Genomic DNA, 26,568 nt, shown 5'->3' on the forward strand with positions numbered 1-26,568 from the left:
CGTATGATCTTCATGCTACAGTACTTGAAATTTGCGCTACGAGCTGAGTCCCGTTCATTCGGTTTGGATGTCGGTTCTGCAATGATGTTACAATGCTGAAGACCCATGTCTGCAGCTTAAATAATTTCAGAACATGTAACACTGAAACGACTGAGCGTTGGACGTGAATCTGACTCTGACTTTTCAATTCCGATGGAAGTGTCGTCGCCGACTGACAAGGAACGCCTCGAGTGCGAGGTCGCAAAAGGCCAATGTTAACACCACGACTTCGGCAGCTACGACTGAAGTGAGCACGTGACCATCGGCAATGGGCGTTGGCGTAGGGGCAGAGCGTTGTACTGTCTGATGAATCCCGATGTCTTTTTATCACGCCGATGGGACGACGCGAATCTGTCGTTGGGAGGACGCGAATCTGTCGTCTTCCAGGGGAACAGCTCCTTGACATTTGTTCAACGGGATGGTGACAAGTTGGCGGCAGCTCCTTTATGCTCTGGGGAACAAGCAACGCATTCCCATGAAGTAATGAGTGCTGTCGACAAGGAATCTCAGATCGATTCCACATTCCTAGACTTCCAGAAGGCTTTTGATACCGTCCCTCACAAGCGACTATTAATTAAATTGCGTACATATGGAGTATCGTCTCAGTTATGTGACTGGATTCGTGATTTCCTCTCAGAGAGGTCACAGTTCGTAGTGATAGACGGTACATCATCGAGTTGAATAGAAGTGATATCTGGCGTCCCGCAAGGTAGAGTCATAGGCCCTCTACTGTTCCTGATTTACATAATGTAGGTGATAATCTTGAGCAGCCCTCTTAGATTGTTTGCAGATGACGCTGTAATTTACCATCTAGTAAAATCATCAGACGATAAATTCCAATTACAAAATGATCTAGAGCGAATTTCTGTATGGTGCGAAAAGTGGCAATTGGCACTAAACAAAGGAAAGTGCGACGTCATCCACATGGGTACTAAAAGACATCCGATAAATTTAGGATATACGATAAATCGGACAAATCTAAGGTCTGTTAGTTCGACTAAATACCTAGGAATTACAATTACGAGCAATTTAAATTGGAAAGACCACATAGATAATATTGTGGCGAAGACGAAACTAAGACTGCGCTTTGTTAGGAGAACACGTAGAAGATGTGACAAACCCAGTAAAGAGACAGCCTACATTACAGTTGTCCGTCCTCTGCTGGAATATTTCTGCGCGGTGTGGGATCCTTACCAGGTAGGATTGGATGAGGACATCGAAAAAGTGCAAAGAAGGGCAGCTCGTTTCATGTTATCGCGCAATAGGGGTGATAGTGTCACTGATATGATACGCGATTTGGGGTGGCAGTCACTAATGCAAAGCCTGGTTTCTTTGCGACAAGGTATATTTACGAAATTTCTATCACCAACTTTCTCTACCGAATGCGAAAATATTTTGTTGACAGCCATCTACGTGGGGAGAAGTGTCCATCATAATAAAATAAGAGAAATCAAGGCGCGAACGGAAAGATTTGAGCGTTCCTTTTTCCCACGCGCCATTCGAGAGTGGAATGGTAGAGAAGTAGTACGAAAATGGTTCGATGAACCCTCTGCTAGTCACCTAAGTGTGAACTGCAGAGTAACTATGTAGATGTAGGTGTAGACATTCACATGGACATCCGCGGATCAGTGGAGCTCGTACTCTACGCCATGACGGCCAGGGAGTACCGTAAGCTGGTTGCAGACCACGTATACCACTTCATGACGATCATGTTTCCCGACGGCAATGCCATTTTTCAGCTAGATAATGCGCCATTTCACAAGGCCAGGAGTGTGATGGAGTGGTCCGAGGAACACAGTGGTGAGTTCCAGTTGACATCATGGCTCCCCAAATCACCAGATCTGAATCCGATTGAACACATCTGGGATGTCAATGAAGATGGCGTTAGAGCTAATCTCCCCCCCCCCCCCCCCCGGAATTTACGACATTAGGTGACTGGCGTGTGCAGATGTGGTGCTAACTTCCTCCAGCGAACAAGGCCTCTTTGCTTCTCTGCCTCAACTCGGAGCAGGTGTTATCCATGCCCAAGGTGAACAAACCAGCTATTAGGTAGGTGGTCATAATGTTCTGGCTGATCACTGCATGGTTCGAAAGCGTTGCCTTCATATGAACCTGGCCGAAATTTACTCTTCTACACAGGGAATAATGTTAAATAAATTCCGTCTCTGGTCTCCGGGGCGCAGAAAATCGTGAAGATTTTTTTCTATTTTAATTTATAACTTAATTTCCAAGTAAAGTAAATGTAGCATGACACAGTTATCCGCTAAACTGGCACAAATCACAGCGACGTGAATCAAACTTTCAAACGCTTCCGTGGATCACAAACTATTGCAGGCCAGCGTCATATTGGGTACGGTCAGTAGCACCAAACACGTGACGGCTATCGAAATTTGTGGCTCGATCAGAATGCAACTTAACTGCGCACTACTTTTAGGATGCAACTGAAAACGCAATACTGAAACGTCCCCTTAGAACAATTGTACAAGACTGTGCTTTAACTGACACACAATATTTTTTTAGCGCAACGCAATCTGACTTTCAAAAATCCCTGCAAAAGAATGGCCCTGACTAACATTAATCTATACCTTTCACAAATCACTTACCTCACCAAAAATCTCCGTTACTCGAACTACTGCACTACAGCGAGCGCCACTTCTGCCAGCTAAATAAAAGATTCAAACTACGGAAGGCACTAACTACTGATAGGCATAGTTAGCAAATGAAAGATTTTAATAGAGAACAAACAATGTATTTACCTTAATAGTCATAATATATATAGCAGTTCATGCACAAATTTCAAATCTCCGCCATTTCTCTCCCCACATCCACCACTGCTGGCGGCTCACCTCCAACTGCGCAACGCTATGCGCTGTTCACATCCAGCTGCCCAACACTACAATGCCAGACAACAATGCAAACTAGCCACAGACTGCACACAGCACAGCCAGTGATTTTCATACAGAGAGCGCCACGTGGCGGCGGCGTTACCAAAACCTAAACAGCCTACTTACATAGCCCCCATGCTCCCCACAAAAAATTTTACAAATTGTTATGGGCACTGGTCAATACACATTTGTTAAAATTTTTCATAATCGTAACTACAATAACAAAGAAATCAAATGCACACACTTATTGATACAATGTTGGTCAAAAGCTAAAATTTTCTCACAGTCCATAAAGATAGTCCTGATCATCCATCATAATAGTAATTACAGATTTTTTTCGCAAAGTCTCATTAGTAAAAGAAATTGCACACAGAAGTAGTGGATTCCCATGCAGTCTTGAAGAAGTAGTGTTGTCCTTCCAACGGAAAGACAGTGCTGACTCTTGACGTGCTGACAGATAATGGGCCACAAAAGAGCAAACCCACAGCAGAGTCATTCGACGTTTTGAAGAATATTGGTAGGTAGGTCATCATAGAGCAGACCCACTGTAGTCCTTGTAGAGAGTATGGTATTGGTGGGCCACCAGAGGTGCAGACCCACTGCAATCCTTGTAGAAATAATGGTACTGGTGGGCCATCAGAGATGCAGACCCACTGTAGTCCTTGTAGAGATGGCCAGCAGCCATCTGTTGTGACTGTGCAGGTGCACAATCACCATTGAAGAGTCTTGCAGATAATATAGCAAGTCCATAAACCACCACTAGTACACTCACGAAAGCCTACTTACAATACGAATTCAAAAGCATGCAGCACGGTACATACGATCAATTTGTCCTCAAGGCGTCCATTGCGAACAACAGTGCCAACTTCCCATCACATTCGTGCTTGAAAAAACAGTGCTGGAACATGCGGATACTCTCTTTCGAGGTGACTGACAGGTCACAATCAGACAGCTCGCTGCTCAACTGCACATTCCTGTTGTTAGTGCTGACACACTCGTCCACCATTGGGAGTGCTCAAAGATGTGCGTCCACTGGGTTCCTTGCCGCCTAGCAGGAGACCATAAAGAACAACGAAGAGCCATCTGTGTGATACTGCTTGCGCGTTACGCTGCGCGTCACGGGCGATGAAACATGGGCTCATATCTTCGAACTGAAAACAAAACGGGGAGTCTACGGCGTGGTCGCCGGTGAAGTCAGGGAGACGGTTCTCAGGAACTCTGAAGGATTTATTCTGTTTGATGGTCTCCGTCGTAGTGCAAAGGTCAACTCTGAAGTGCGTTCTGTTACCCTCAGGATACTGAAGAAACGACTTCAGCGTGTTCGTCGCATGAACATGGGAACAAACCCCCCTATCCATTACATTGCAAGGCCTCACATAGGTCTCCGCACCAGAGAGGAGCTCAGAGACCTTCATTGAATGTTCTTCCTTAATCCACACTACAGCCTGAATCCCACACTCTCCAACATGCATCTGTCTGGCTCACTGAAGTATGCCCTCCATGGGAAGCAGTACGTGGATGATGGGGAGGTTGTTGATGCAGCAAGACGTTGGTTCCGACATCGACCATTAGAGTGGTACCATGCGGGTATGCTTGCCCTCGCAGTAAGCTGGCGTAAAGTAGTCACAATGAACGGAGTTTTTAATTGAAAACCTGCTTTTGTATCCAAAAAATTGGGAAATATATGGTGTATTGGATCCTGAATGAAACCAACCAGCTTTACGAAAATTACTTCTTGAACGTCCCTCGTATTTACTCGCCCTGTTACCATGGACAGATAGATGGGTGACCATGTTAATGCTTTCCTTGATGCAGCTGCAGAGAGAGGCGCTCTAAATGGAGACCCCCAACGAATACACTGAACATAGGAATGGTTCCACGTCTTCTTTTCAGAGAAGATAAAGCTTGCACACAGTTTGACATCGGACGTATCAGTGTGTGGCGTTCACGACTAGAAAGAATACTGCTATATGGTGGTAGGAGCCTGTCAACACGCGTGATGGTGCGAGGTGCTAATGGGAACGCTCCTCTCTCTCTCTCTCTCTCTCAGCCTGTAATCTGGACAGCAGCTGTTCGTTCCTGACGTGTCAAGGCCAGAGGATGAGTCCTATCCTGACGGTCTTCATGACGTTGTCTTTCAACGATATGCCACACGTTTTGTCCTGACCGACAAAGATAAAGAGGTTGTTCGGTTGTTACCCTGGACAGTGGGTTGCGCTGTTCTCGCATCCTCTGGAAACTTCCGGTCACGGTTTCCCGAAACATTGGCACGCCTTAACTCTCCACCAGCTACTACTTATCGGTGTAGAGGTGAAGAAGCATGGAATGACGTACATATACCTGTCAGCCAATCTCAATTTGCCGCAGATAACAGATCCGTGTACTAAATTTCGCTTTCTATTCCTCTGTGTACACACAATAATTATTTTTGTTGTTGGTTTTAATGACGGGGTATCAGCTTTTTGGTTGGTTTGATGGGAACGGCCACCACTTCCTGTCTTCTTATCAGAGTGTAGCTTGGGACCTGACATTCTTATTTTGTTTTGTGTTTCAGTCTCATATTCTCTAATAGTTTTCACATTCTGCAGCTCCTCTACATCTACATCTACATCTACATCTACATCTACATCTACATCTACATCTACATACATACTCCGAAATCCACCATACGGTGCGTGGCCGAGGGTACCTCCTACCACAACTAGCATCTTCTCTCCCTGTTCCACTCCCAAACAGAAAGAGGGAGAAATGGCTGCCTATATGCCTGTACGAGCCCTAATCTCTCTTACCTTATCTTTGTGGTATTTCCGCGAAATGTAAGTTGGCGGCAGTAAAATTGTACTGCAGTCAGCCTCTAAATGCTGGTTCTCTAAATTTCCTCAGTAGCGATTCACGAAAAGAACGCCTCCTTTCCTCCAGAGACTCCCACCCAAGTTCCTGAAGCATTTCCGTAACACTCGCGTGACGATCAAACCTACCAGTAACAAATCTAGCAGCCCGCCTCTGAATTACTTCTATGTCCCCCTCAATCTGACCTGATAGGGATCCCAAACGCTCGAGCAGTACTCAAGAATAGGTCGTATTAGTGTTTTATAAGCGGTTTCCTTCACAGATGAACCACATCTTCCCAAAATTCTACCAATGAACCGAAGACGACTATCCGCCTTCCCCACAACTGCCATTACATGCTTGTCCCACTTCATATCGCTCTGCAATGTTACGCCCAAATATGTAATCGACGCGGCTGTGTCAAACGCTACACTACTTATGGAGTATTCAAACATTACAGGATTCTTTTTGCTATTCATGTGCATTAATTTACATTTATCTGAGTTAGCTGCCATTCTTTACACCAATCACAAATCCTGTCCAAGTCATCTTGTATCCTCCTACAGTCACTCAACGACGACACCTTCCCGTACATCACAGCATCATCAGCAAACAGCCGCACATTGCTATCCACCCTATAAAAGATCATTTATGTAGATAGAAAACAACAGCGGACCTACCACATTTCCCTGGGGCACTCCTGATGATACCCTCACCTCCGATGAACACTCACCGTCGAGGACAACGTACTGGGTTCTATTACTTAAGATGTCTTCGAGCCACTCACTTACTTGAGAACCAATCCCATATGCTCGTACCTTAGTTAGGAGTCTGAAGTGGGGCACCGAGTCAAACGCTTTCCGGAAGTCAAGGAATATGGAATCCGTCTGATACCCTTCATCCATGGTTCGCAAGATATCATGTGAAAAAAGGGCGAGTTGCGTTTCGCAGGAGCGATGCTTTCTAAAGCCGTGCTGATGCATGGACAGCAACTTCTCTGTCTCAAGAAAATTCATTATATTCGAACTGAGAAAATGTTCGAGAATCCTGCAACAAACCGATGTTAAGGATATTGGTCTGTAATTTTGAGGATCCGTTCTTCTACCCTTCTTATATACAGGCGTCACCTGCGCTTTTTTCCAGTCACTCGGGAATTTACGTTGGGCAAGAGATTCGCGATAAAAGCAAGCTAAGTAAGGAGCCAATGCAGTAGAGTACTTTCTGTAAAACCGAATTAGAATCCCATCAGGACCTGGTGATTTATTTATTTTCAATCCATTCTGCTGCTTCACAACCCCAGGGATGTCTATCACTATGTCCTCCATACGGGAATTTGTACGAGACTCAAACGACGGTATATTTGTACGATCCTCCTGCGTGAAAGATTTCTCAAATTCTAAATTTAAAATTTCAGCTTTCGTTTTGCTGTCTTCCGTTGCCAGGCCAGACAGATCAGTAAGTGACTGGTGGAAGCCTTCGACCCGCTTACCGATTTTACGTAAGACCAGAATTTCCTTGGGTTTTCAGTAAGATCTTTTGCTAAGGTATGACGGTGGTAGTGGTTGAATGCTTCGCCCATCGCTCTTTTTACAGCAGCACGAATCTCTACTAACTTTTGCCTGTCCTCATTCTCCCGATCTTTATTGTACCGCGAGTGCAACTGCCTTTGCTTCCTGAGCATTCTCCGAATTGCGCTGTTAAACCACGGTGGGTCTTTTCCGTCCGTAACCCACTTTTTCGACACATACTTGCCCAATGCGTGATTTACAATGTGTTTAAAATTTGCCCATAATTCTTCCACGTCCATCGTACCGGAAGTAAATGAAGTCGATTCATTTACTAAGTGAAATGCAATGGAAGTAATTGCTTGGTATGGAGGTTATTCCTTGATATCTCAACGTGTTTCTTGTTGTGCGATCCCTTTTTCCTCTCAGTGTTTTCCATATCTTCCTCTCCTTGCCGATTCCGGTGAGAATCTCCTCGCTTCTTTTCAGTCCACCTCATTTTCTACAGGATTCGTGATGAATAAATCCGCTGCAGTTGCATTTGAACTGATCCTATATTTGGATAAGATCGTACACACGACCCGGGTTTCAGGATGTAAATCCCATTTCAGGGGCTTGATTTCTCACGAGAAAATCAGAAAATCTTTCCAGTCGCATAAAATATTCAGCAAATTTATCAAGCAGCAATAATTTGCTATATTTAATACGCGACTGGTTTGATTTCCTCGTACGCCATCGAGTGCTGAAAATGGGGTTTACATCACCAAACAAGGATCATATGTGTGATCTTGTCTAAATTAAGGATTTGCTCAGGAGTAACTGAAGCCGATTTATGCATCATGATAAATTTTCGCTATAGTTGTAAGTGTGCCACAAAGATTAACATAACGTTCAACACTATTCTGTAGCATCACATCTCAAATGCTTCGAATCTCATCCATTCCAGTTCTCCAACGGTACATGAATCATCTCCCATACCATACTGTGCACTATATTTATAGAAATTTATTCCTCAAACTAGCGCCGTTGTTTTGTGACTGTATTCTTTTGTTTAGGCATGCCCTTACCTGTGGTTGTCTGCTGTGTATGTTCTTGTACCTGCTACACTTTATTACTTTCTTCTCTTTCATGTTTACTCTCAATCCATTTCTATGCAATGTAAACTGTTCATTCCATTCAGACCTCGTAAGTGCTGTAATTCTTGCTTACTTTCACTGACTCATCAACGAACCTTGTCATCGATATTGCTTCGCCTTGAATTTTAATCCCTTTGCTCACCCTGTGTTCTATCCTTTTCATTTCTTTTTCAATGCAGAAATTTAACGGTAGTGGAGAAAGAATGCATCATTGCCTTACACACTTTATAATCCGTGGACTTCGTTCATAGTCGTCCGATCTTATCTTTCCCTTCTAAGATACTGGGTTTTGTAAAGTGTAGATTGTCCAGTTGAATGACGAGCGGAGATAGCTGCCCCAACCAACTATGTGTCAGCGACAATGGCCGCAGAGCTGTAGACCGCTCGGCAGCGGTCACAGATTCGATGCCATTTGCTGGCTGGGTGGCCAGTATTAATACGCGTCAGCCGGCCGAAGTGGCCGAGCGGTTCTAGGCGCTACAGTTGGGAACCGCGCGACCGATACGGTCGCAGGTTCGAATCCTGCCTCGGGCATGGATGTGTGTGATGTCCTAGGGGACTGATAATCAAAGAAGTTAAGTCCCATAGTGCTCAGAGCCATTTGAACCATTTATATGAATCACACTGGGGTTGTTGGCGAGCAGGCGCTTCAGGTGTCAGATACTCCATTTGTCACAATGTCACAGAAGTGTCCCGCATTTGGTAATACCAGTGGTTGTTGACCATGTGGTTGTGGCCGTTTATTGATGTGGATGTGGTAGCGAAATTCTGGTTTGGCTGATTAGTATAATATCTACATCCACATGACTGTACTGGTTTGACATTTTGACATTTGTGGTAAGTTCTTATGGTAAGAAACTGCTGAGGTCATCGGTCCCTAGGCTTACACACTACTTAATCTAACTTAAATTAACTTACATTAAGGACAACACGCATACTCGAATCTATAGCGGCGGGGGAGGGGGGGGGGCTCAGATAGCGCGGCTACCCCTCGCGGCCGTGCACTGGTGTAATTCTACCCTCATGGTAACTATAATTAATATACGTCAACCATCATTCTCTATAGCTTGTAACTGTTGTTGTTGTCGTCTTCAGTTCTGCAGTTCTGAGACTGGTTTGATGCAGCTCTCCATGCTATTCTATCCTGTGCAAGCTTCTTCATCTCCCAGTACTTACTGCAACCTACAGCCTTCTGAATCTGCTTAGTGTATTCATCTCTTGGTCTCCCTCTACGATTTTTACCGTCCACACTGCCCTCCAGTGCTAAATTTGTGATCCCTTGATGCCTCAGAACATGTCCTACCAAACGATCCCTTCTTCTAGTCAAGTTGTGCCACAAACACCTCTTCTCCCCAATTCTATTCAATACCTCCTCATTAGTTATGTGATCTACCCATCTAATCTTCAGTATTCTTCTGTAGCATCACATTTCGAAAGCTTCTATTCCCTTCTTGTCCAAACTGTACATCGTCCATGTTTCACTTAAAAAAAAAAAAAAAAAGGCTCTGAGCGCTATGGGACTTATCATCTTAGGTCATCAGTCCCCTAGAACATAGAACTACTTAAACCTAACTAACCTAAGGACATCACACACATCCATGCCCGAGACAGGATTCGAACCTGCGACCGTAGCGGTCCCGCGGTTCCGGACTGAAGTGCCACCGCGGCCGGCTGTTTCACTTCCATATATGGCTACACTCCATACAAATACTTTCAGAAACGACTTCCTGACACTTAAATCTATACTCGATGTTAACAAATTTCTCTCCTTCTGAAACGCTTTCTTTGCCACTGCCAGTCTGTATTTTATATCCTCTCTACTTCGACCATCATCAGTTATTTTGCTGCCCAAATAGCAAAACTCCTTTACTACTTTAAGTGTCTCATTTCCTAATCTAATTCCCTCAGCATCACCCGATTATTTTGACTACATTCCATTATCCTCGTTTTGCTTTTGTTGATGTTCATCTTCTATCCTACCTTCAAGACACTATCCATTCCGTTCAACTGCTCTTCCAAGTCCTTTGCTGTCTCTGACAGAATTACAATGTTATCGGCGAACCTTAAAGTTTTTATTTCTTCCCCATGGATTTTAATACCTACTCCGAATTTTTCTTTTGTTTCCTTTACTGCTTGCTCAATATACAGATTGAATAACATTGGGGATAGGCTACAACCCTGTCTCACTCCCTTCCCAACCACTACTTCCCTTTCATGTCCCTCAACTCTTATAACTGCCATCTGGTTTCTGTACATATTGTAAATAGCCTTTCGCTCCCTGTATTTTACCCCTGCCACCTTCAGAATTTGAAAGAGAGAATTCCAGTCAACATTGTCAAAAGCTTTCTCCAAGTCTACAAATGCTAGAAACGTCGGTTTGCGTTTTCTTAATCTAGCTTCTAAGATAAGTCGTAGGGTCATATTGCCTCACGTGTTCCCATATTTCTACGGAATCCAAACTGATCTTCCCCAAGGTCGGCTTCTACGAGTTTGTGCATTCGTCTGTAAGGAATTCGCGTTAGTATTTTGCAGCCGTGACTTATTACACTGATAGTTCGGTAATTTTCACATCCATCAACGCCTGCTTTCTTTGGGATGGGTATTATTATATTTTTCTAAAATTCTGAGGGTATTTCGTCTGTCTCATACATTTTGCTCACCAGATGGTAGAGTTTTGTCAGGACTGGCTCTCCCAAGGCCGTCAGTAGTTCTAATGGAATGTTGTCTACTCCCGAGGCCTTGTTTCGACTCAGGTCTTTCAGTGCTCTGTCAAACTCTTCACGCAGTATCATATCTCCCATTTCTCCTTCATACCCTTCCTCTTCCCTTTCTATAACATTGGCCTCAAGTACATTGCCCTTGTATAGTCCCTCTATATACTCCTTCCAACTTTCTGCTTTCCCTTCTTTGCTTAGAACTGGGTTTCCATCTGAGCTCTTGATAGTCATACAGGTGGTTCTCTTTTCTCCAAAGATCTATTTAATTTTCTTGTAGGCAGTATCTATCTTACCCCTAGTGAGAGACGTTTGTATTCCTTTTTGCCTGCTTCATTTACTGCATTTTTATATTTCCTCCTTTCATCAATTAAATTCAATATTTCTTCTGTCACCCAAGGATTTCTACTAGCCCTCGCCTTTTTACCTACTTGATCCTCTGCTGCCTTCACTTCTTCATCCCTCAAAGCTACCCATTCTTCTTCTACTCTATTTCTTTCCCGCATTCTTGTCAATTGTTCCCTTATACTCTCCCTGAAACTCTGTACAACCTCTGGTTTAGTCAGAGTATCCAGGTCCCATCTCCTTAAATTCCCACCTTTTAGCAGTTTCTTCAGTTTTAATCTACTGTTCATAACCAATAGATTGTGGTCAGAGTCCACATCTGCCCCTGGAAATGTCCTAAAATTTAAAACCTGGTCCCTAAATCTCAGTCTTATCATTATATAATTTATCTGAAACCGGTCAGTATCTCCAGGATTTTTCCATGTATACAACCTTCTTTTATGATTCTTGAACCAAGTGTTAGCTATGGTTAAGTTATGCTCTGTGCAAAATTCTACCAGGCGGGTTTCTCTTTCATTTCTTCCCCCCAATCCATATTCACCTACTACTTCTCTTCCTTTTCCTACTATCGACTTCCAGTCACCCATGACTATTAAATTTTCGTCTCCCTTCACTCTCTGAATAATTTATTTTATCTCATCATCAATTTCTTCAATTTCTTCATCATCTGCATAGCTAGTTGGCATATAGACTTGTACTACTGTCGTAGGCGTGGGCTTAGTGTCTATCTTGGCCACAATGATGCGTTCACTATGTTGTTATAATAGCTTACCCGAACTCTTATTTTTTTTTATTCGTTATTAAACCTACTCCTTTCATTAACCCTATTTGATTTTGTATTTATAACCCTGTATTCACCTGACCAAAAGTCTTGTTCCTCCTGCCATCGAACATCGCTAATTCCCACTATATCTAACTTTAACCTATCCATTTCCCTTTTAAAAAATGGTTCAAATGGCTCTGAGCACTATGCGACTTAACTTCTGAGGTCATCAGTCACCTAGAACTTATAACTAATTAAACCTAACTAACCTAAGGACATCACACACATCCATGCCCCAGGCAGGATTCGAACCTGCGACCGTAGCGTTCGCTCGGCTCCGGACTGTACATCTACATCTACATCTACATTTATACTCCGCAAGCCACCCAACGGTGTGTGGCGGAGGGCACCCCATGTGCCGCCGTCATTACCTCCCTTTCCTGTTCCAGTCGCGCACGGTTCGCGGGAAGAACGACTGTCTGAAAGCCTCCGTGCGCCCTCTAATCTCTCTGATTTTACATTCGTGATATCCTCGGGAGGTATAAGTAGGGGGAAGCAATATATTCGATACCTCATCCAGAAACTCACCATCTCGAAACCTGATGAGCAAGCTACACCGCGATGCAGAGCGCCTCTCTTGCAGAGTCTGCCACTTGAGTTTGTTAAACATCTCCGTAACGCTATCACGGTTACCAAATAACCCTGTGACGAAACGCGCCGCTCTTCTTTGGATCTTCTCTATCTCGTCCGTCAACCCGATCTGGTACGGATCCCACACTGATGAGTAACTCAAGTATAGGTCGAACGAGTGTTTTGTAAGCCACCTCCTTTGTTGATGGACTACATTTTCTAAGGACTCTCCCAATGAATCTCAACCTGGTACCCGCCTTACCAACAATTAATTTTATATGATCATTCCACCTGAAATCGTTCCGCACGCATACTCCCAGATATTTTACAGAAGTAACTGCTACCAGTGTTTGTTCCGCTAACATATAATCATACAATAAAGGATCCTTCTTTCTATGTATTCGCAATACATTACATTTGTCTATGTTAAGGGTCAGTTGCCACTCCCTGCACCAAGTGCCTATCCGCTGCAGATCTTCCTGCATTTCGCTACAATTTTCTAATGCTGCAACTTCTCTGCATACTACAGCATCATCCGCGAAAAGCCGCATGGAACTTCCGACACTATCTACTAGGTCATTTATATATATTGTGAAAAGCCATGGTCCCATAACACTCCCTTGTGGCACGCCAGAGGTTACTTTAACGTCTGTAGACGTCTCTCCATTGATAACAACATGCTGTTCTGTTTGCTAAAAACTCTTCAATCCAGCCACACAGCTGGTCTGATATTCCGTAGGCTCTTATTTTGTTTATCAGGCGACAGTGCGGAACTGTATCGAACGCTTTCCGGAAGTCAAGAAAAATAGCATCTACCTGAGAGCCTGTGTCTAATATTTTCTGGGTCTCATGAACAAATAAAGCGAGTTGCGTCTGACACGATCGCTGTTTCCGGAATCCATGTTGATTCCTACATAGTAGATTCTGGGTTTCCAAAAACGACATGATACTCGAGCAGAAAATATGTTCTAAAATTCTGTAGCGCCTAGAACCGCACGGCCACTGCGGCCGGCTCCCTTTTTAAATTTTCTAATCTACCTGCCCAATTACGGGATCTGACATTCCACGCTCCGATCCGTAGAACGCTTGTAACTACTCTCCTGAAAATTTAAAACATGTTGCACAGTTTTACGCTGTTAAACGCGTTTTATAGATTGACAAACCCCACGAACATGTATTGATTTATTTAAGTCTTAGCTCCTTTATCAAGAACTAGCTCAGAATTGCCTCTGTGGTGCCTTTACCTATTCTAAAGCCAGACACATCCTTATCTATCGTCAGTTTTCTAATAAGTTACATTTCTTTACTTGCTGCCCTTGGGGCTATTGTGATTTTAAAAGACTTCGGTGTAAGTGTTGTCATAAATAAATAGCACTTAGAATATCACTGAGTCCATTAATATTTCCGAAACTGCCTCAAAGAATATTACAACAGGTGGGGAGTTGTGGATGATCACACATTTGTATCGTTAGTCACCAGCCATGTTTCGAAACAGTTGTCAGTTTGGTCCGATGGCCTTTGTAGTCTGGTCCCTTCAACCCCCACAAACCAAATAACCAGTTGTAAGATCTATTTCCAAATAATGCAGTACAGCAGTTGTTTTCATCTGTCAAATGAAGCTTGCCTAAGAGACAATGAGTCTTGGTTAGTAAACTTCAACTTTTTCTTTTAACTAGTGGGACGTCGCTGCTCTTTCCTTCAGTGTAGTGCAGAGTTTCCTCCGCCTGTCGAGTTCCAACGCCATCTTGGTCCAACGTATGAAAAATTGACGCACTATATTGTGGAAACATAAGTCCGTATTTTAGTGGCGAGGCACGGGGCTTGGGAGGGCGGTTCACTGGAGAACAATTTATCTCGTCTGTAGCGAGGGGCGCCGCCGGCGAATTGTTTTGGGCGCTGGCGACTGGCGCCAGTGGCGGCGTTGGCGCTGGCGCGACGTCAGAGCGCGCCGCGGTGCCGCCAGCAGGCCGGGCCAGGCGGCCACAAATAAAGCGCGCTGGCTGAGCGGGAAAACATTTCGCCGCGCCGAGTACGGACCGCTGTTAGGGCGCGGTTCTCGCCAGAGCAGTTACCCCCACCCCTGAGCGAAAATCACTGCTTTACGGTTATGTCGACGCGCGGACTCTGTGTCCCAGCAGCGCTGAACTTGCTGGCCTCTATTTCGCTTTTACACGAAAAGAAGGACATACTACCACGGTGCCAAAGGAATATCAGCGTGGTTCTGAACCTAAAGCCTTTCTGACCTAAACAGCTATTAAATGTAAACGCTTGCCTGTGGCTTTTTCAACTTCCACAATTGAATTGCTTCACTTGTTCTTTAACTGGCAGGTTCACTTAAAAGGTACATTCTGCACTGGCTATCGATTTCTGCAATTATAACTGTCTTTGGCACAGTCAATAAAGCAGTCGGGAGGGGCTCTCCGCCCGCATCTCGTGGTCGTGCGGTAGCGTTCTCGCTTCCCACGCCCGGGTTCCCGGGTTCGATTCCCGGCGGGGTCAGGGATTTTCTCTGCCTCGTGATGGCTGGGTGTTGTGTGATGTCCTTAGGTTAGTTAGGTTTAAGTAGTTCTAAGTTCTAGGGGACTGATGACCATAGATGTTAAGTCCCATAGTGCTCAGAGCCATTTGAACCATTTTTTTTAGGGGCTCTCCGAGTTTCCGGTTTCACGAGCCAATCGGTTTAAAGCGCTGCTCATAGCGAACTCTGAATGGCGCGTTCGAATGACACAATAGCGGAGTAATCGTCAAACTTCTTTGCTCAAGAACCAATACTGCTATCGTGCCGCTTCGGTAACTGTACAGTCAGTGCAATGCCAAGCGATGCCGCCTGGGTGTTGCATTGTCCTTACATTCGTGCCGTCATAACTGACATTTGTTGAAATGGCAGAATGGGTAAGGCTGAAAGCTAATAAATTGAACTAAAAAAAAGAGTGACATCTGTGGGCGGTAAGTTGACTCGCATGTGTACCGATCTTATCATTAATTAGTAACCTACTGCGTTAACAATGAACACTGTTCGTCACATCCCTCCTCGATCTTAACACTCTTGTCAGAACAATATGGAAGGAACACCGCTCCTACCTCAGAGCAGTTTCCTTCGTGTCCCACTCTATCGTTCAGACACCTTCTCGACGTCTTTCTCAGTTGCAGCAACCCGACTGTGGAACAACCTCCCACATTATATTAGAGAACTAAATAGCATATCTAGCTTCAGAAGACAGGTAATGATATATTTATAAAGCAAAAAGAAGATTATCATATTCACTGTATGCATTAGTTACCCTTATACATCCCTCTTTCCGCCCCGATCGTTCTCATTTCCCAGTATTCTTAGCCACTGTACTCTCCTTATATTTCCTTTTTCCAAAACTCACTGTATCACAAAACATCTATTTTGTAGACCATGAATTCTTCTTTTATCTGCCAATATCATTACCGCTATTAACACCACAATTATTGTCATTATCATCATTTCTTTTACTAATATTATTAATAGGTTACTATAATTATGATTAATAAATAAAAAGTATTAGTCTCCTTTAGTTTTACCGTAGTACTTTTATTATGTTAACCGGTTCAGTTTATAAGGCAATCTTCAGTCATTTACTGACTTCTGTCGCCAAAGAGGTTACAATGTTTATAAACAACAATGGAAAAGAACTTACACATTTAGAGTGAAGCAGAAACGTACAGTAAATAACATCTTTCACAGTCTGGTGGTACTGAAATGTAAAAATCAAAAAGTTGAACAGTAAATAAATGTAAAGGAAATAAACAGGAAAAAAAGGAACATAAAGCTATTTAAGAATTTATATTAATAAACAAAATCAGTAAAATAAAATTTATACTTCACAAGGCTACTTCAGGAGATATAAAACACGGAAAGTGATGCACAAAAAAAATTAATGAAAGAATTATCAAGGTAACTACGAATCTACGATTAACATAAGTAAAATGTAGTCACAACTGATAATTCTCTCTTTAAATTTGTTTGTGTATCACTCTCCATATTTTATTACTCCTCAGGAAGCCTTGTCAAGTACTTATTTTATTTTACTGGTTTAATTTATCAATATAACGTGTTATGTAGCTTGCTGTTACAGTTTTGTGTTGAAATTTTTTCCTGTTTATTCCCTTCATATTTATATACTTTTCAACTTTTTACTTTTTATATTGCGTTACCACCACACAGTCGAAGATGCTATTTATTTACTGTACGTTTCTGCTTCAGTCTAGATGTGTAACTTTAGAAGCGGTGGCAAGGGGGGGAGGGGGCTAAGGGGGCTATAGCCCTCCCCCCTCTATTGGCGTATCATATTACACTGAATAAAATGACTTCAGAAACCAGCGAATATATTTCTTCAACAGATTCAGAAGGAGAGCTGAAACTACAGAAGAAATAGTGGGTTGATGAAAGTAAAAAATCTGAAACAGCAACTGAAAACTGATAGAACTGTGACAAGCAGTTTTTTGCAAATATGTATATTTTACTTCAAATACCTGGGACTATTCCTATCACCGCAAGCACTCCTGAACGAAGCTTCTCTACTTTGAAGCAAATAAAGACTTATTTGCGTAACACAATGGGTAGGTGAGGCTAAATGGATTGGCTCTTGCAAATAACCATAAAGAAACAGATATGGACAATGAAAATATAATTGACATATTCAATAAAAAGAAACAGAAACGAATTAGCATGACAAATTGGGCAGAAGACGGAAACGCCCAGTGAATTTGTTACAGAATTTTTTTATATTCATGTCAAGTTTTAGTTTTTACGTTCATGTCATCTTCTGTATTCGGAAAATTAAAAAAAACTTATTTGCTGTAAGTTGACCTTTTTTACGGTTTATGTAATTTACAAAATCTCCCATCTTAAAATAAGTTTTTTTACTCTGAACTCCAAAACAGTTACCAAAAACTACTGTAAACAACAGCAAATATTACCAATTTGTCGCTGGAAGGCTCTCCTTGTGTTAAGCGATATTCCATTCTCCTAAACGCCCTCCTCTCATTAACCCCTGCCCCCCCCCCCCCACCTTGACCGACACCAAGAATCGCCTCTGTGTAACTTCTTTACAAATGTTCATAAACACTGTAACTTCTTTCGCGACAATAGTCAGTAATGTCTCAAGAAGGCCTTGTAAGCCGAGAACCGGTTAGCACAATAAACGTAATACCGTAAAATAAAAGCAGACTAGCGCTTTTCATTTATTATGATGTCGGTCCACCAAGAACCGAAGGAAGATTTAGTTAACATGATCATTATTAGTATTATCACTATTAATAGCTGCAGCTGCAGTCGTACACCTAATGCCAATATTAGCTTTATTAGTTCGTAGTAAGTATAATTCACTCACTCCGTCACTGCAGACACTCAACTCATTTTAATACTACGTATAATGTCATACTAAAAATTGTTATTTACTTTGGTAAGCATAACGTAATACATATTGTATATGTGAAACCCTAAGAGAGGGCCTGATGGCCCTATTGAGGTCAGGTTAAATAAATAAATACATAAATTAGTATGTTATGAGTACAACAGATTAAATAAAATTAAGTAGGCCACCGGTTCCCGAGTACTGATAGTCAGAAGTTGGCGCCATTCGGACAATTTTTGTCGACTCTCCTCTTTCCGAATTCTGCCAGCCTCAGCGACCCCAAAGTTGAGGCACTGAGTCACCTGACGCAGTGTTTTGTCGTCTCTGTGAGCGGATGATTAATCGATTAACACTTTGACTGGCTGCCACGCAAATATTGTTGATTATTAGAATGCCAGATATTTATATGGGTTTTCAATCTCTTTTATTAAGAACACTAGTCAACATTATTTTTAAATGTGATACTAACTTTTTCTGAAAGCCTCAAAGTTCGTCTCCTGGATTACATATATAAATTACTACATTTTTCTTTCACGTTGCGTAAATTTTTGTGTGATACAATTTGAAAGCAGACTTTTTGCACATGATGTAAAAAAAAAAAAAATACTGACGTGAGCCGCTTGGGAGCATTGAAATAATTCAATGGCAACAAGTGAAAATCCGTGCCAGACTGGAACTCGGTCACACATTTCTCACTTCACGTGAGCGTTCACCCTTACGGCCTCTTCTATCCGAGCACGCCTCACGGCCAGCTCAAATTCTCAACTCTAACTGCTAGAGTAGATCAGGAAATCCAGGTTCGATTCCCGGTGTGGCACAAATTTTCACTTCTCGCCACTGAATTACTTCAGTGCTCTCATGCGGCCGACGTCGGTTTTTTTCTTTCCTCATGTATGTATACGGCCGTGGAGTCATGAATGTGTGTCCCAAAAAGGAGATACGAAAATTATAAAAGCTTTTTTGCTTAGTTATTTTTCACTCCCTGCACCGGTACGAAGTGTCGTTCCTCACATCCTCTCCTGTTCACCTAGAACAAAAAGAATATTTCATGGTTGAGTAACTGGAGAAATCTTTCGACAAACCTTTTTCGACAACAAAACTAGAAATAATCACTTGACGTGTGTCACAGTTCATCTTGCACAAAGCGAGGATCATCATGCGAATCATCGAAATTGTTATCCGCACTGTCGTTATCGACAAAATCTTTGGTACAGTGCTGAAAGTTCGTGTCATTTCCTGCAATGTGGCTGCTTAACCCGTCGTTATCCCTCTCCATTACAGTTGCTTGATACTAAAGTTAACCTAAGTTCTACAAGCATTCCATCACAGACAGAATTAGATGATTATGTGACATAAATAAAACAACACAGTGTAATAAACTTTGAGGTACATGCCTCTAGAACAGTTAAGTTGATAAACATGCAGTCACTAAACTTATCTAGCCTATTGCCAATATAATATGTTTCATATCCAGAAGAAAACTTTGTCATAAATGTACTCGGTGTTTAAAAAAGCGAATGACCCGATATTTCTGCTATATTTTTGTACAATGTTTGGTACTTGTAAATTATTGAAACTGTTCAATGACCTGATAAAAACGTTCCAAATTTACTGCAAAATAAGCATTCAAGAAAGGGAATGCGTGTCAGTGGAATGAACACCGTCTAAGATACAAGACAAACGTCACTTGAGGCCATGCATTAATGATGTTTATAATTTCTGCGTGAACCATGATGACGTCCGCTCAACAGGATGCTTTTTGCGTGCTGCAGTTGAAGAAGTGCGTGTCACTGTATGCAGTCCTGCGTACTTGTTAGAGGTATTCTGGGACTATATCGCAAAAAAATATATCGCAAAAATATATATCGCCTGTGGCAAAAAATGTTCATCACTGACATCGCCAACCTGGTGACATTGGTTTTCTGTGGAAACTTAAGATCCATTAAATAAAAGAGAGCCTTCGGCAAGCTGTTGAGAAGTGTTCACGAAAGTCTACTGGCGACACTAACAGAGAACTGGTAAAAAATAAATATAAATGTCGTGTGACTGTGGCCTCCCGTCGGGTAGACCGTTCGCGGGGTGCAAATCTTCCGATTTGACGCCACTTCGGCGACTTGCACGTCGATGGGGATGAAATGAGGATGATTAAGACAACACAACACCCAGTCCCTGAGCGGAGAAAATCTCCGACCAGGCGAGGAATCGAACCAGGGCCTTAGGATTGACATTCTGTAACGCTGACCACTAAGCTACCGGGGGCGGACAGAGAACTCGCCATTGACTATGTCACAAAGATATGTTGATTGCCAGTGGCGGAGAGTGTTTATAGCAATAAAAAATACGACTACATGTAGTGAGATTAGTACAGGTACCGAATGCGAAACAATTTGGATGAAAATTGTTAAAGTTGGATCAAACATGGTCATCGCATGGTTTTACACATCCCCCTGCCTCAGCAACAGTCTTTGTGGGACAGTTGAGGGGAAACTTGGAGATTATAACACATAAATTACCTGGCCATCTTAAAGATTGAGGTGGAGATTTCTACTTACCAGCTGTAGACTGGTAGACTGAAGTGATCAGGACGGATATTAGGAACAGAGAAATGAGTGAAATTTTCTTAAATGATTTATCCGAAAATGACCTTGAGCAATTAATCAGAGAACCGATTCATGAAGACAACATCTTAGACCAGCTGGTCACAAGTAGACCTCAACTTTTCGACTCAGGTTAGAACATGAAATCAGTGACCATAAGACCGTAACACTGAATGCTGCTATAAATAAGAATACAAAAAAAAAGGGAGGGAGATCTTTCTCCTTACCCAGAACGAGGAGAAACGTGTACTGCGTCACCCTTTAGATACCACTAACTCGTGGGAGATACACTGTATGAACAGGCAGTAACAGCACTGCAATACGTAGGTGAAAAACAACGGCAGACAATGCAGCTCACTCTCGTAAGACTACAATAAATTGTCGTAAGAAGACCTTGCCCACACTCAACGACGCAGCCCTTTCTAAACGACTTAGAACTGCTTCGAACCCATTTGAGTTCTGTCCCCATTGCAGACTGATTCACATATAGTATGTATGAACCGATCTCATCACATTCTTGAGATAACCAGTCTCGAGGCTCGCAACTCGACCAGTACTCGGATACAGCTGAAATTCTAAAAGGACAAGCCGACAAGCCGAGGACCTTTCTCTGCGAACAAACGTATCACGCTAATACTCTTAGGTGTATGTCACAATAAGTGTTCCTTCTTAGCAGTCGCCGGCAAACGTCAGTAGTTGCTATCTTTGCCGCACGCCGCGATTCAGCAATCGGCTGGGCGTTGCAAGCTCGCTGAGAGACACAGCTGTTCTCGACCTTCAGGTGTTACATATGTACAACATTTTAACACAAAAATATAAAATTTTGAACATGGCTGCGTGGTCACCGGCGGTTTACACAGTAAAATTAAAGTAATGACTGGCCTCGGTCGGAAGAAGAAGTCTTTTGACCTAGGTTACGGCACTACTATGAGAGCCTGCGTCAGAAGCAAAACACTCAAGCTGGCCTATAACGTAAGTACAAAATTACCGGAAAAAATTTTTTAAGTGTAAATACTGATCAACAGTACAAGAATGAAACGTTACTTACCAGTCACGTATAAAATAAATATCAAACGATAAAGCTTTAGTCGCAAAATTTTAGTATACATGGAAGGCAAGCCACCATGGGCTGCTCGCACAAGTCGAGCTACAGATAGCATTAGACTGAGGCGCCCGCGTTAGCAATTGCGGGCTGGTGAACATTATACCAAAAGTGCCACCTAGTAGCCGCAAATACGGACGGCCTATTTAACATTCAAAATATAGACAGATGAATATTATGATGAACATTATTTAGCACATGAAGTAAAAGGCAATATTTTATCTGTCAGCAGAAGAAATGGTAACATGAGGTCATCTAAGAATTAGGAATTTTTGAACACGTTTTTCGAAATGATGGCCTCATTCTTAATGAGCTACAATTACGTAATAAATTCTTCTTCAACGGTATAAAACTGTTACTTGTTATTTGATTTCGTGTTCCCTCTTGCAGTTACCGAAATATTTCTTCTATCTAAGTCGACTCATAATTTTTTGTTTATTAAATGGTTTCTATTGGCTGCATTTCAGGTTAAATCGTTTTCCTATTTGCTGAGTTATTCAGCTACCTTTGTAATTCTACAGCCTTTAAACTGTGCTTCTAAGCTCTTATATAGACAAAATGTTACCGTGTCTGCTGCTGTCAGATAAAATATTGCCTTTTACTTCATGTGCTAAATAATGTTTATCATAATATTCATCTGTCTATATTTTGAATGTTAAGTATACTGTTTGTATCTGCGGCTCCTAGATGGCACTCTTGGTGTAATGTTCACCAGCCCGCAATTGCCAACGCGGGAGCCTCAGTCTGACGCTATCTGTAGCTCGACATGTGTGAACAGCCCATAGTGGCTTGCCTTACATGTATTCTATTTCAAAAATTTTGTAACTAAAGCTTTATCGCTTGATATTTGTCCCATACATGAAATGCAAGTACTGTTTCTTTCCTGTACTGTTAGTAATTAACATTAAAAATTTTTTTCCTATACATTTGTACTTATGCTATAGTCCAGTTTGAGTGTTTTACTTCTGATAAAGGCACTCATAGTAGTGCCGAAACCAAGGTCAAAAGACCTGTTTTTGCGACCGGGGACTGTTAATGCTTTAATTTTACAAAAAATATAAGAAAGCTGTATAAACATTCTTCTAGAGCATAAAAATCGATAGTAAGTTGAGCGGTCTAAGGCGCTGCAGTCGTGGACTGTGCGGCTGTTCCCGGCGGAAGTTCGAGTCCTCCCTCGGGCATGGGTGTGTGTGTTTGTCCTTAGGATAATTTAGGTTAAGTAGTGTATAAGCTTAGGGACTGATGACCTTAGAAGTTAAGTAAAAAAAAAAAAAGTAAGTTGAGGTGATACCAACAAGTGATGCGCTCTTTTCGGGCTGAAGACGTTTTGGCGCATTGCAAACAGCTTTCAGATTACCTGAGCGGTCAGAACGAAAGTTACATCTCGACCACTAACAAAGATGAATGACATTGAGCAAAGTTCAAGAACATTGTACTGCACGCTTTAGATAGGTACGAACTGGTTAATGTTTTTAGGGTAGGAAAGAGTTTTTGTGGTTCGACAGCTCTGTCAGAAAACTGCTTCAAAAGCAAAGAGAGCTTAATTGAAAATGTAAAGGTAACTAAAGCCTCCCTGACAAACACAAATTTGAGAAGCCAAAATCAGCCTAAAGAGAATCATAAGTGAAGCGTTCTACGAATTCTAAAGCCAAATTATATCCATTGACTTGACAGACAATCCTAAGAAGATTTTCCTTTATGTTACATTACGAAACGGATCGGAGCCATATGTTCATACACTCTGTGACCATAAACGTAACTGAGGACTACAGCGAAAAGGCCAAAATACTAAACGTCCTTTTCCAAAACTTACTGACAGAGGAAGATAACATTGTAGTGTGTCCTTTAAATCATCGGACGAAAAACAAATTGGTTAATATCGAAATAAGTCACCGTGGGACAGAAAAGTAACTTAAACCCCGCAAGACAGGGAAAGACACTGGACCTGAGGGAATACCAGTACGTTTCTATATATATGGAAAGAACTAGCCCCCATTCGAGGAGCAGCGTACCCGAGGTCTTTGGAGCAGCGAAGTGTTCCTAGTGATTGAAAAAAAAAGGAATGGCCATTCCCATTTTAAAGAACGGCCCTCGAACAGACGCACAAAACTATAGTCTGGTATCTCTGACGGTGGTCACTTGTAGATGCGTGGAACATGTTTTATGCTCGCGTATTATGACATTTATGAAGGTCGACAATGGCCTCTTTAGGAAGTAACATGTATTCCGAAATTAACTATCATATGGAACCCTTTTCGCTCTGTTCGTCCAGGAGACCCAGTAAGCAATAGAGGCAGCCGCACAGGTAGAAGTGGTGTTCCTTGACTTCCAGCAGGCGTCAGTTCCGCATTGCCGCCTACTAAGGAAAATACAGGCTCAGGGAAGATCATACCAAGAATGAAGAGTTTCTAGGAAACAGAACACTGCAGGTCGTTCTGAACGGAGAAAAGTCTTCTGACAATGCATGTCATTCTGAACAGAGTGGAGTCTCCAGACGTAAAATCTACTTTGGGGTTGCTCTAGGGGAGAGTTACGGGACCATTACTTTTCACAACATATATATACTGAAGAGAGAAAGTAACTGGTGCATCTGCCTGATATCATGTAGGACATGCAGAAGTGCGGCAACAAGACTTCGCATGGACTCGTCTATGTCTGAAGTAGTGCTGGATGGAACTGTCATCATAAATCCTGCAGGGCTGTCCATAAATCCGTTAGAACACGAGAGGGTGAAGACATCTTCTGAACAGTACGTTGCAAGGCATTCCAGATACGGTCAATAGTCTTCATGTCTGGAGAGTGTGGTGCCGGTGGAAATGTTTAAACTCAGAAGAGTGTTCCTGGGGCCGCTGTGTAGAAATTGTGGACGTGTAGGATGTCACATTGTCCTGCTAGAATTACCCAAGTCTGTTGGAATGCGCAATGGACATGAATGGATGCAGGTGAACAGACAGGATTTTTATGTACGTGTCACCTGTAGGAGTCGTATCTAGACGTGTCAGGTGTCCCATATTACTCCAACGCCCCACACCATTACAGAGCATCCACCAGCTTAAACAGTCCTCAGCTGACACGCAGGGCCGGCCGTGGTGGCCGAGTGGTTCTAGGCGCTACAGTCTGGAACCGCGTGACCGCTCCGGTCGCAGGTTCGAATCCTGCCTCGGGCATGGATGTGTGTGTGATGTCCTTAGGTTAGTTCGGTTTAATTAGTTCCAAGTTCTAGGGGACTGATGACCTTAGAAGTTAAGTCCCACAGTGCTCACAGCCATTGTTTTTTACACGCAGGGTCCATGGATTCATGAAGTTTTCTCCATACCCGAACACGTTCATCCGCTCGATACAATTTGAAACGGTTTCCAGTCATCAACAGTCAAATGTCGGAGATGACGGCGAGGTGTATGCTCTGTGTCGTGCAGTCATCAAGGGTACACGAGTGGCCTTCAGCTCCAAAAGCCCATGTCGATGTTGTTTCGTTGAATGGTTCGCGAGCTGACACTTGTTGATGGGTCATCATTGAAATTTGCAGCAATTTGAGGAAGGGTTGCATCTCTGTCACGTTGAACACTTCTCTTCAGTCATCGTTGGTCCAGTTCTTACAGGATCTTTTCCCGGCCCTAGTGATGACGGAGATTTGATGTTTTACCGGGATTCCGATATTCACGGCACAGTCGTGAAATGTTCGTACGAGAAAATCCTCACTTCATCGCTACCTCGGAGATGCTGTGTCTCATCGCCCGTGCGCCGACTGTAACACCATGTTCAAATTCATTTATATCTTGATAACCTGCCATTGTAGCAGCAGTAACCTATCTAGCAACTGCGCCAGACGCTTTTTGTCTTATACAGGAGTTGCCGACAGCAGCGCCTTATTCTGCCTGTTTACATGTCTCTGAATTTGAATACGCTTGCCTGTACCAGTTTCTCTAGCGCTTCAGTGTGAATGACATTGTTGGTAAAGTGGAAGGGCCCATAAGGCTTTTCGCGAATGATACAGTTGTATACAGAGAAGTCCCGACACTAGAAAAGAAGACCTGCAGATGTTCGACGCTTGATACAGTGAGTGGCAATTGAACCTCAGCATAAAAAAAATGTAGGGTATTGCGAATACATTGGCAGAAAGACCCATAACTGTATGAGTATTCAACTGTAGAACAATTGTAAGTAGGCTGTTTATGTTTTCTTATCGGCAACGTTACGTAGCGCTCTGTATGAAAATCACTGGCTGTGCTGTGTGCAGTCTGTGGCTAGTTTGCATTGTTGTCTGCCATTGTAGTGTTGGGCAGCGGTAGCTGGATGTGAACAGCGCGTAGCGTTGCGCAGTTGGAGGTGAGCCGCCAGCAGTGGTGGATGTGGGGAGAGAAATGGCGGAGTTTTGAAATTTGTAAAAATGGATGTCATGAGCTGCTGTATATATTATGACTTTTGATGACTATTAAGGTAAATACATTGTTTGTTCTCTATTAAAATCTTTCATTTGCTAACTATGCCTATCAGTAGTTAGTGCCTTCCGTAGTTTGAATCTTTTATTTAGCTGGCAGTACTGCCGCTCGCTGTATTGCAGTAGTTCGAGTAACGAAGATTTTTGTGAGGTAAGTGATTTGTGAAAGGTATAGGTTAATGTTAGTCAGGGCCATTGTTT

Source organism: Schistocerca cancellata, chromosome 2 (assembly GCF_023864275.1).
Source record: "Schistocerca cancellata isolate TAMUIC-IGC-003103 chromosome 2, iqSchCanc2.1, whole genome shotgun sequence".
Taxonomy (NCBI): domain Eukaryota; kingdom Metazoa; phylum Arthropoda; class Insecta; order Orthoptera; family Acrididae; genus Schistocerca; species Schistocerca cancellata.